Here is a 12714-nt window from a genome sequence, read left to right as displayed (position 1 = left end):
CGAGCTATGAGAACTCGCCACTGCCTAAAGAAACTCTCCATCTGTGATGTCCAGTACAATGCCAGCAGCCAGGGCCACTCTTGAGCCCTGGAAGTCTGGTGCCTGAGACTGAAGAAGTGTAAAAAAAAATGTTTGCATGTTTCCTAAAAATGTGCAGAGTGCAACCGAATGGGAAAACGTGGAACAATCAGACAGGAAGCTACACCAATTTGGTGAAAACAGTCACTCACAGGCAGAGACAACCATGAGAAAAGAGGGCCTTCGAGGAGTTTTCATAAAAGGGGCTTTCACACGTAGCTCATCTAGGTCGGAACGGAAGGGTTGTCACCACGGACACTTGTTTTCTATGGAAACTGGAGCTAGTGCCTACCTGAAGGGTTGTGAGGATAGCATGAGATGATGCTCACAAAGCGCTTGTTCAGGGCACTATGCGATAATTAGTGATAGCTGAGCTTTACTTTTCTGTTTTTAAAGTGAATGTAATATTCTTGCAGTCTTCTTTGCAAAACTAAGGTCATCAGCCTGCAGAGCTCTTGAGTCACAGCAAGTGGCCGTCTCAAATGCCATGCTTATTTCTTCCGAGGGAAGAGGCTTTTTTCCCCCACATCTTTGGTAGCGATACTGTCTTATACTGCAGACCTAGAGAGGCCCTGGAGAGTTACTGGAAATCGGAGGTCTTTCTTTCTGTCCTTTTTCTCAATTACATGAGTGTCACTTTTAGAAAACTATCTTGTGACAGTCTAGCACTTATTTGAGGCCGTTATCTAATACCCAGGTTTGTTTTTCACAACCATCTCTTAGATTTTATTTATTTATTTATTTATTTATTTATTTATTTATGTTTACTCTCTTACAATTTACACAGATACATTGCCTCATATGGCTGAGCCCAACTTTTATTCATTTTCCTTAACTTAAAGGTCATATCTACCAAATCAGTCACCCTTGGCTCTTCCCCAGGGCTATTCCTTTCTGATTATTTTTACTAATCTTGCTTTCTAGATGCAATGATTGGCTTATCAAGTACACTCTACCTTTGGCTGAAATATGTTGCTTTCGGGGCCTTTTCTTCTTTTTGCATCTCTCTTATTTAGCCTAGCCTTGTTACTGAGTACTTGTGGATCATGCTTGTGCATAAGAATCCGTTCTTTCTGACAGCATGGAGGAGGAGATGTCTAGAATTGTAAGGGTTTCACTACAACTTCTGAAAAAACTCAGACAGTACAGACTGTCTTGTGACCACCTGGCAGATGTCCGATTTTCATCATGGATTATGTGATAATTTACAATTTTAAGGTTCAATTTAAAAATGTTCCATTCATTCTTAAACAAAGCAAATTCCAAGTACCACCTCATTTGCCATCCAGCTAAGTTACCTCTAGGTGGTAGTGGTAGTGTACTTTGGTCTAGCAATATGTGGGTAATTACCTAAAAGCATGGTGATTGAAATAAACATGCCTTGTATCTCTCACAATATATGCTTCTGATTAGGAGAGGTTAGTGTGACACGGCATAATCGATCAACTTTATTACTTGTGTTTTTGGCTAGCACTTCAATTCGAGTTAGGGAGAAATGCGGTGGAATGCTTTTGTGGATTCTGGCGCTGAGTAGTTCGTGATTGGAGGCGCAGAGCATCTCTTGTTTTGCAGTATGCTTAGCTTTTTAATGTGGGGGCTCAGGTGTCCTGAGGAAAGACAATTGCAGCTCCACTTCTGGAACTCAATAGTGGAATGAGAAGCCAGGCAAAGCTGTGGCCCATATACGATGACTAAAGGGAAGTCTCATTTTGTAGTCATATAATTTCAGCTGTTGACTCTCCATGGTGAATAATAAACAAAGCCATAAAGCGTGAACAGATATTTTCTTTTCTAGGAGATGGAACTGCCTAGAAAATCCTAGACCTAAAAATACCTCACAAAATCCTGAATATAAATCTTGTCAGCTCTGATAACGAATGCTTCAAATCTTTATCTACTCTAAGTGGTTAGAGTTGCCAACATGTATATTAGGAAAAACATTCTGGCTAGTCTCTGACTAGAGAGGGTACTTATCAGTCAGTGATATATATGAAGAATCCCTCCACAGACTTACTATATCCTATCAAAGCTCTCTTATTATCCTTTGTTTATAAGTCACAGAGTTCAGGAGATATCAAGTAATGGCAAGCTGTGATATGTGGTAAAGACTTGCCATTAGTGTCAAATTTTGCCTTTCCCTAGAGCCTCTGCAAAGAAAATACTAGTGGGTAAAGGGAGTGTCTTCTGAGCAATGGGACATGACTGAAAGCTGCTTTTTGTTGCATGAGGAGGGGTTCTTTAGAGCCTGGGGCACAGTTTTTGAAGGTTGGTAGATTCCTTAATGTGCAGCCAGGAGACAGAAATCACACACATTATCTCTCAGTGGAATAACCTGCGAATTTCCACATTGCCAGAATGTGGCATTTGGTATGTCCTCCTCATCTCTATGGGGTTTCCAAGCAGACTGTCGTCATAACTGTGTAAGAAAACTAAAAGTTAAGTATATTAGCAGTTTCCATGTTTCAGACACAAATATAATGAGAAGTTATTTGAAAAGTTAAGCTTGAGCTGACAACTTATATTGTAGAAGAAGAAAATCCTAATTACACAGGCACATGTTGAAGGAGCTAAATTGTTACATGGGCAAAGCAAGTTACCAAGTCATTCGTATAGATGAAATCCAGTTTTGGTTACTATGAAATATTTTAGATTGGTCTTACTTACATAAATTAGATATGCTTGACTTAATATTGACAGTGTTGAAGAGATAAGTATTAATTACTTTTCTATATGTAGCGACAAAATACCTCATTGTCTTAGGGTTTCCATTGCGGTGAAGAGACACCATGGCCATGGTAACTCTTATAAAGGAAACATTTAATTGGACTGGTTTACAGTTTCACGTTTATCCCATTATCATCATGGCAGGAAAAATGGCAGAGTGTAGGCAGACATGATACTGAAGGAACAGAGGGTTCTACTTTTGATTGGCAGGCAGTACACAGAGACTGAGCCTCACTGGCCATAGCTTGAGCATAGGAGACCACAAAGCCAGACCCCAGAGTGACACACTTCATTCACCAAGGCCACACCCACACCAACAAGGCCATACTCACTCTGACAAGGCTACACCTCCACATAGTGCCACTCCTTGTGGGCCAAGCATTCAAACACAGGAGTCTATGGGACCATACCTATTCAAACCACCACACTGACAAAAGCAACTAATGAGAAGAGGAGTTTATTTTATTTTCTGTCTTAGAGGGTAGAGTCCATCGGAAGAGGGAAAGCATTACCACGGGAGCTGGGAATGGCTGTTCACATTATGCCTGCATATGCGAAGCAGAGAGAAGAGAGGGAGTGGGCCTGAGCTATAAAGCCTCAAGGTCGTCCTCTCACCTCCCCAGACTCACTTTCTCCAGAAAGGCTCCTGTTCCTAAAGTTTCCACAGTCTTATGAAAGAGTACAAACAGTTGGGGACCAAGTGTTCAAACGCACCAGTTGACAGTTGAACTATGGGGGACAGTATGCATTCAAACCACGATAAAGCGAAAGAGTTACAAAAGAAGGCAGAAATTGAATTTGACTCTTGAGGGACAGTAACTTCATCAGGGAAAAGCCAAATACATACAGCTTTCTCCTAAAGGCATTCTTCAGTCAAGGCTAAAACTCAATCTGAAAGCTGATGTCATATTGGCTAGACATATCAGAGGATCAAGTTAGATTTAAGAGTTGCTGGAATTTGGTAAAACCCTAGAAAGAAGTCACAAGGGTGTGTGTGTGTGTGTGTGTGTGTGTGTGTGTGTGTGTGTGTGTGTGTGTGTATGCAATTTCCCATTAAATCCAATATATACATCTTATGGACGCATGCAAATCTGCATGCAATCTGCACTTAACTCGTATACAGATTCCTGGATTGAACCTACACTAAAGAAAGTACCAAAACAATCATTAAAAGGCACCAGAAGAAGGCTAGAAAATATAAGCAAGGATGCTGTCCACAAAGGAAACAGGGTTTGGAATTTGAATTGTTATGTGACATTGGTAAGCACTTGGGGGATTTCTTTTGAACTACCAGAAAAGCTTCTATTCCTGAGCCATTAAAACATTGTTAGAGGACCAGGATTAGACTTGAGACTAAGGATGAAGCAGATCTACTCTGACAAAGTGTAAAATTAAGCCTTTACAAGTTCAAGGTTATAAGGTAATCATTTATATATCTGCTAAAACAAAAACCAACAATATTTCATAGAGGATAAAAGAGCCCAAAATCTTTAAAACCATACCATTCACAATGTGGAACATATACTAGAAAAATTTCATCTATTTATGAAAACAGAAATGACCAGGAAGATGGCTAAGTGGGTAAAAAAACAAACAAACAAACAAGAACAGCAACAAAACGCTCACTTCACAAGCCTGATGACTTGAGTTCAAGTCCTGGAACGGATATGTAAAAGTCAGATACAATAAGGCAAAATGAGAGGTATATATGGTGAAACTTACAAACTCTTACCACCAGCTAGCTTTGAGTACACAGCTCTAAGGGCAGAAACAGTGAGAGAGATCCTGTCTCAAAACAAGGTGGAAGGAGAGAACGGACTCCCAACAAGTGGTCCTCTGACCTCCATACATGTATTGTGGCATATACATGTGTGTTTGCACATATATGCACACACAATAAATAAATAGATTAAAAAAGTATAAATATATGACCTAAGGCAGGAAAGAAAGTAGTGAATAGAAACAGGCAAGTTCACAAATGGGAGCTCTGCAGGTACCCAAGAACCAAAATGAAAACAAAATCATAATAAATAAGAAGACAAGGAACATAATATAGAAATAAAAACTCAACGAACCCACATGAAAATCTAAAACTGAAAAATAGAAGGAGGGAAGTAAAAATCACTGAATTGATTTAACAGCATTTTGGAATTGGAAGACAAAAGGATCAAGCAGTTTTCAAGACAATTCAATAGAAATTATCCAAAAATAAAGACTAGGGAGGAAAAGAAGTTGAAATAAAATGACTAGCTCTCACTGATGGGTGGGACAATATCAAGTGACCTTACATATGTGTAATTGGTGTCTAAGAAGAATCTGAGAGAAAGGGATAGATGAAAAAAGAATTTGAAGAAATAATGGCTACAAGCTTCCCAGTTGTGAAGATCATAAATTTGTGGATGTAGGAAACTAAGTGAATGTCAAAATGCACTGAAGACCATGTCTAGCCATATCATCATCAAACTGTTCAGAAGCAAAGGTGGAGGAAATCTTCAAAACAACTCCTGAGGAGAAGAATACATCAGAAAACAATGTCATAAAGATGACTTATCAATAGAAATAAAGAGCTAGAGACAACGGGATGACATTTTCATATCTTCATATGTGTGTAGATTCATATGTGTGGGCACATGTGTGTGTGTGTGTGTGTGTGTGTGTGTGTGTGTGTATGTTTGTATGTGTGCATGTAGAGTCCTGAGGTTGATGTTAAGAAGCATATTCAATTACTTTTCTATTTTATTCAATGAGGAAGGAGCTCTCAAGCAAACCCAGAATCATCTCCCTAGCCATTTCTGTCTGGCAATCCCCTATTTCTACCTTTGGGGGCTGGAAATGCAGACTGGCCACCATGCCCATTTAGTATTCATCTGGGTTCTAGAGTTCATAACTGCAGCCCTCATGTTTTCATGACAAGACCTTATTATCCACTAAACCATCTTTCTAGCCATACACTGTCATTTTTGGGGGTGAGGGATGGGATATCTCTGTAATTTAGGCTGTTCTCAAACTCAAAAACCATCCTAACTAGTCTCCTGAGTGTGGAGGTCACAGATGTGTGCCATCATGCCCAGCCTGGAATAACAGTTTTAAAATGCTGAAAGAAAAAAACAACCAAAATTCTCTATGTAGTAAAAAACAACAAACTGAATAATTCTAAATGGACATCAATATCTATATCTATAGAATATTTCTTTATATTTAAGACAAAAATTAAAGCTGTTTTAAGATGAACAGAAAGTTTAGGGAATTTGTTTTAGGAAGAGCTTGAAAAGAAATGAAAAAGGCATCAAGTGATATCTCAAATATGAAAGAAAGAATTAAAAAACAGAACTGATAACTATTTGGATAAGACTTTCTTTCTGTTTTTAATCTTAGTGTCTTTAAACTACAAATTATTCTTTAAGTAAAAGTAGTATTTCATTTTAGGATTTCTGACATGCGTAAGTGTACATGACTGGTAACAAGAGAGTGGGTTAATAGAATTCAATTTTTATGGGCTCTTTCATTTTCTCTGAATTCACAGACTGTGAAGTCTGTATAGTTTTGGAGTCAGGATTCACCTTATCTTGCTTAGAAAACTAACTAGTAAAGGGAATACAAGGAGGAATGAATAAAAAGTCATTCAAGGAATGCAATGAAATGGAATTACCTACTGTGTGGGGGGTTTGAATTGAAAGGGGGCATACAGGATGTCAGTTGGGAGGTGGTAAAGGGAATCTTGTTCTTGGATTCAGGTAGAGCTTGTTAATGTACACATGCCATATACACATCACAGTCCATCCAATCACACAGTAAAACATGAGACCAAATGCTAACTACACTGAAGTTGAAAGATTCTTCTTGGGAATGCCTGTATTTTCCAAGTTTCCTACGATGAACATGTATGTCTTGAACAAGTAAGATTCACTTTTAAGTAATAAATTGTTTTATCTTAGCCATTCTAATGGGTGTAAGATGGAATCTCATAGTCATTTTGATTTGCATTTCCCTGATGGCTAAGAATATGGAACATCTCTTTAAGTGCTTCTCAGCCATTTGAGTTTCCTCTATTGAGAATTCTCTGTTTATATCTCTAACCATTTTTTTTGATATCTAATGTTTTGAGTTTTCTATATGTTTTGAATATTAGGCCTTTGTCAGATGTAGGGTTAGTGAAGACCTTTTCCCAATCTGTAGGCTGCTGTTTTGTCCTATTGACAGTGTCCTTTGCCTTACAGAAACTTTTCAGTTTCATGAGATCCCATTTAGTAATTGTTGATTACTTAGAGCCTGCGTTATTGGCATTCTGCTTAGGAAGCTGTCTTCTGTGCCAATGGGTTCAAGGCTCTTCCCCACTTTCTCTTCTATCCGGTTCAATATATCTGCTTTTATGTTGAGGTCTCAGACCCATTTCTAGTTGAGTTTTCTGCATGGTGGTAAGTATGAGTCTATTTGGATTCTTCTCCATGCAGGCATTTAGTTAGGCCAGAACCATTTGTTGAAGATGCTGTCTTTTTTTTCCAAGAGTATTTCTGAATTAAAAACCAAACCAAAACAAAGCAAACCAAAACAAAAAAAATCAAGAGTTTATAGGTATCTGGATCTTCAATTCTATTCCATTGATCAACATGTCTCTTTTTATGCCAGTATCATGCTGTTTTTTATTACTATGGTGTTTGTAGTACAACTTGAAACAGAGAATGGTTATATCTCCAGTATGAGTTTTTTAAATTCAGAGTTGTTTTAACTGTCCTGTTTTTTGTTTGTTTTTGTGAGTGTGTGTGTGTTACCATATGAAGCTAAAAATAGTCCTTTCAAGGTCTGTGAAGAATTGTGTTGCAATTATAATGGAGATTGCATTGGATCTGTAGATGCTTTTGGTAAGATGGCCATTTTTATTGTTAATCTTACCCATCCATGAGGATGAAAAAATCTTTCCATTTTTTGATATCTTCTTCAATTTCTTTCTTAAATGACTTGAAGTTTTTATTATATAAGTCTTTCCCTTGCTTGGTTAGAGTTACCCCAAGATATTTTGTATTATTTAAGGCTAGTGTGAAAGGTGTTGTTTCCTTGATTTCTTTCTCAGACCATTTGTATATAGGATGGATACTAATTTTTGTGAATTAATTTTGTATACAGCTACTTTGCTGAAAGTTTTTATCAGCTGTAGGACTCCCCTGATGGAATTTTAAGGTCACTTATATACTATCATGTCATCTGCATATAAAGATACTTTGACTTCTTAACTTCCAATTTGTATCCCCTTAATCTCTTTTGGTTGTTTTATTACTCTAGCTAAGATTTCAAGTACTGAATAGGTATGGAGAGAGTGAACAACTTTGTTTTGTTCCTACTTTTGGTGGAATTGTTCTGAATTTCTCCCCATTTAAGCTTGTGTTGGCTATGGGCTTGCTGTATAAATTGCCCTTATTATGTTTCGGTATGTCCATTGTATCCCTAATCTGTTCAGGAATTTTATCATGAAAGGGTGTTGGATTTTTGTCAAAAGCCTTTTCTGCGTCTAATGAGATGATCATATGGTTTTTGTCTTTCAGTTTGTTTATATGGTGGATTACATCTATTGATTTATATATCTTGAACCATCCCTGCATCTCTGGGAGGAAGCCTACATGATTGTGGTGGATAAGCTTTGTGATGTGTTTTGTGCATCTATGTTCATAAGAAAAATTGTTCTGTAGTTCGTTTTCTTTGTTGGGTTTTTTTCCTTTCCATTTGTTGTTGTTGTTGCTTTGTTTTTGTTGTTTTGCTTGAGACAGAACTTCTATGTGTTGCCCTGGCTGACCTGGTACTCAGTACGTAGACCAGACTAACGTTGAACTCAGAGATCCAGATGCCTCTGCTTCCCAAGTTCTGATATTTAAGGTGTGTGCTACCACTGCCCAGCACTTCATGGGTATTTATATGGTTTGGGTATCAGCGTAACTGTGGCTTCATAAAATAAATCAGATAATGTTCCATCTGTTTATATTTTTGTGAAATAGTTTGAAGAGTATTGGCATTAACTCTTATTTGAAAGTCTGGTAGAATTCTGCACTAAAATTATCTTGCCCTGGGTGGTTTTTTGTTTTGTTTTTGTTTTGCTTTTGTTTTCTGGTTGGGAGATTTTAACGACTGCTTCTATTCCACTAGGGGCTGTAAGTCCATTTAAGTTGCTTATCTGATCTTGATTTAACTTTGGCAGGTGCTGAGAATATTGTCCATTTCTTTTAGATTTTCCAGTTTGGTGGAGTTCAGGTTTTATTTTTCCTTTGTGCAAGGTTTTATTAAGCATTTATTAAGTACAACATCTAGCCTCCAGATGCAGCTGCCAAGGCCCTGTGAATGCTATAGGCACTGGCTAGGGCATGACAGGTGGCTCTGGCTTCCTATCCTTCTGCTCTGAGATGGGGGTGGTTGGCAAGATTTCACCTTTAGGTTCCACAATGCTCATATGATCAGGCAGAAGCTTCTGGAGGCCAATTTTATCCCTTGCGTCCTAGGGCAGCATGATCTTCACTTTGATACCCAGAACACCCTAAGGACTACATGGCACACAGCAGTGTCAACAGAGTAGTTGAGAGGGTCTCCACTATAAATCATCAGACAAACCACAAACCTCATGGACATGGCCCTCTGTACTTGGAGCTTCCCAGACACCACAGCCTCGCATACCTTGGCCCCACTCTCCATAATGAACAGAAGCACACCATAGCAGGCCCTTCGCACAGCAAGCCCTCCTAGGAGTTTGTAACATAGAGACTCTGCCTGGGCAATGGCACACAGACCTCCTATGGCCACCTTTTCTACGTAACACTCTATGCCACCCTCAGGGAAACCGAACCTCTTCTGGATCACTACAGCCCACTCTCTGATCCAACGACCCTTCTCCCCAAGAACATTCTGTGGTGGCTAAAATAATGATTTCTGTTCTAGTTGGTGTAATTTGACTTCAACTCCAGAGTAGCCATGTTCAGTCAGCTCTCAAGTGAAAGCCTCATTCATTTCAGCTTTGAAGATGCCGTTAGCCACAAACTTCCTCTTCTTGGAAATCTGTACTGCCATCTTGCTGCTGGGCACTGCCAAAAGGAAAGTACAGGTTTTAAAAATATGTCTTTATGATTCTATAGTTTTCCTTGGAGTCTGTTTGCCTCCCTTTTCATTTCTAATTTTGTTAATTTTCATTTTCTCTCTCCACTTTTTAAAATACTGTATTAAAATTTTTACTATAATTTATTCACATTGCATCCTGATTGTTATCCCCTTGCTCTTATCTTCCAGTGCCCACCCTCCCTTCCACTCCTGCCCTATTCCCCTCCCCTAGACCTCTGATGGGGGCCTTCTTGCCCACTGTTTGATTATAGACTATCAGGTCTCATCAGGATTGCCTGCATCTCCTTCCTCTGTGTGCCTCCAAGGCCTCCCCTGAAGGGGCAGTGATCAAATTGCAGGCACTAGAATTCATGTCAGAACCATTCCCCTCTTTCTTTCCTCCCAAAACACATGGTGCATGAGCTATCCATCAGCTACATCTGAATAGGGGGTCCAGGTACCCTGCATGCTTTGTCCTTGGTTGGTGCATCTGTTTGTGCAGGCCCTCTGGGTCCAGATCTGCTGGCCCTAGTGGATCTCTTGATTCCTCTGGGTCCTTCTATCCCTCCACCACTCTTCCATACAACTCTCAGCTTTTCTTCCAAGGTCCAACTATACGTCCCAGTATCTGTCTTGAACTCCCCTCTGGGTGGAGGCTCTCAGAGAACTTCTATGTTGGGCTAATATCCACTTATAAGTGAGTATATGTCATGCATGTCTTTCTGGGTCTGGATTACCTCACTCAGGATGATCTCTTCTAGTTACATCCATTTGCCTGCAAATTTCAAGTTGCACTTGGTCACAAAGCAAACCTCAACAGACACAGGAGGAGCAAAATAATCCCTTGCATCTTATCAGACCACCATGGATTAAAGCTGGAACTCAACAACAACAGAAAAAAAAACCAGAAACCCTACAAACTCATGGAAACTGAACAACTCTCTACTTAGTGATATTTGGGTTAGGGATGCAATAAAAAATAAATTAAAGACTTCTCAGAACCCATTTTTTTGTTAATTTAGATAAGGGTTTATCAACCTTATTGATTTTCTCAAAGAACCAACTCTTTCTTTCATTGATTCTTTGTATTGGTCTCTTTGTTTCTAATTTATTGATTCCAGCCCTCAGTTTGATTATTTCTTGCCATCTACTCATCTTGGGTGTATTTACTTCTTTTTGTTCTAGAACTTTCAGGAAGGCTGTTAAGTTGCTAATATGAAATCTCTCCAACTTTTTAAAAGGTAAGCACTAATGTTATAAACTTGCCTCTTAGCACTGCTTTCATTATGTCCAATAAGTTTGGGTATGTTGTGTATTTGTATTGATTTTCATTCAGTTCTAAAAAGACTTTGATTTATTTCTGAACCAATTTTTCCTTTAGTGGAGAAGTTGTTCATTTTCCATGAGCTTGTAAACTTTTGTTTCTGTTGTTGGTGTCCAGCTTTAACCTGAGGAGGTTAGATTGAATTTAGGGTATCATTACAATGTTCTTGAATCTATTTAGTTTTACCTTGCAGCCAAGTATGTCATCAATTCTGGAATAAGTTCCATGAGGTGCAGAGAAGAAGGTATTTTTTTGTGTTTGGGTAAAATGTTCTGTTAGGTTCCTTTGCTTTATGATGTCAGTTGGCTCTAGCATTTCTCTGTTTAGTTTTGTCTGGGTACCTACTTATTGGCAAGAGTGGAACATAGAAGTCTCCCACTATAACTGTGTACAGTTCAATATGTAAATTAAGCTGTAGGAGTGTTTCTTTTAAAACTTAGGTGCCCTTGTGTTTGGGGCATAAATGTGAAGAATTGAAATGTTATCTTGGTGGATTCTTTTCTTTGATGAGTATGCAGTGTTCTTCCCTATCTTAAGCCAAATTTCCCTGGAATATGTTTATCCAATTCTTTATCCTGAGCTAATGTCAATCCTTGATGTTAAGGTATGGGTCTTGGATGCAGCAAAAAAATGAATCATGTTTTTGTATCCATTCTGTTAGCCAGTGTCTTTACTGTGAAAATAAGACCATTGATAGTGTGAGATATCAGTGACAAAAGATTGTTGATTCCTGTTATTTTGTTGTTGTTGTTGTGTGTGGTGTGTGTGTGTGTGTGTGTGTGTGTGTGTGTGTGTGTGTGTGTACCTCCCTTCTTTTGACTTTGCTTGTCTGGAATTATTTATTTCCTATGTGTAAATTGTTAAAGAACTCTAAGCACAACACACCACAGCTTCACCATGATGACTTGTCAAAATAGATATGTGGCATCAAGCTAATTGACTGTCATCTGTGTATCAAATACAGAAAGAAAATTTCTTCTTAAGAAACTTGTGTAAACTGTATCAAGTGGTTACTAGGACTAGGTGTTTGCATAGAGAGGGGCAAAAGCTTCACATCATATATGAGTCAATGGGTAGTTTTTCCTCTTTCCCCCCTACTTTCATCTCTTTCTCTCTTTCCTTTCCTTCCTTTCTTTTAAAGACTTTAAATAATTATTTTATTTAATTTGTACTAGTGTTCTACCTTCATCTATGTCTGTGTGAGGGTTTCAGATCCCTTGGAATGAATTACAGACCATTGTGAACTACCATGTGGGTGCTGGGATTTGAACCTGAGTCCTTTGGAAGAGCAGCCAATGCTCTTAACCACAAAGCCATCTTTTCAATCCCCCTTCCCTTAATTTCATTTCCCAATCCCTTTTCCTCCTCTACTAACCTGTTTACCAAGCCTTTTAGGTCCTAGCATTTGAGAGATACTTCCAAAGGATATTTGGAAGTGTCCAGGGATGATGACTGAAATTCATAACTCCATTTTATGACACATCTAGAGAGAATGAAAATATGTTTTGGGTTCCTTT

General features: G+C 38.6%; 1 pseudogene across 1 annotated transcript; it reads right to left on the bottom strand.

Annotated features, from left to right (window-relative positions):
- Positions 1-9079: 9079 nt before the first annotated feature.
- On the bottom strand, positions 9080-9869 carry LOC311601253 (small ribosomal subunit protein uS3-like; annotated as a pseudogene). The gene has a single exon. The product of its transcript is annotated as a small ribosomal subunit protein uS3-like (transcript).
- Between the last annotated feature and the right edge of the window lie 2845 nt (positions 9870-12714).

This window comes from Acomys minous (genome assembly GCF_964271855.1).
Source record: "Acomys minous genome assembly, chromosome: 7".
Taxonomy (NCBI): Eukaryota; Metazoa; Chordata; class Mammalia; order Rodentia; family Muridae; genus Acomys; species Acomys minous.
Note: the sequence above shows the minus strand (reverse complement) of the source record. Positions and strands in the feature narration are given on the sequence as shown.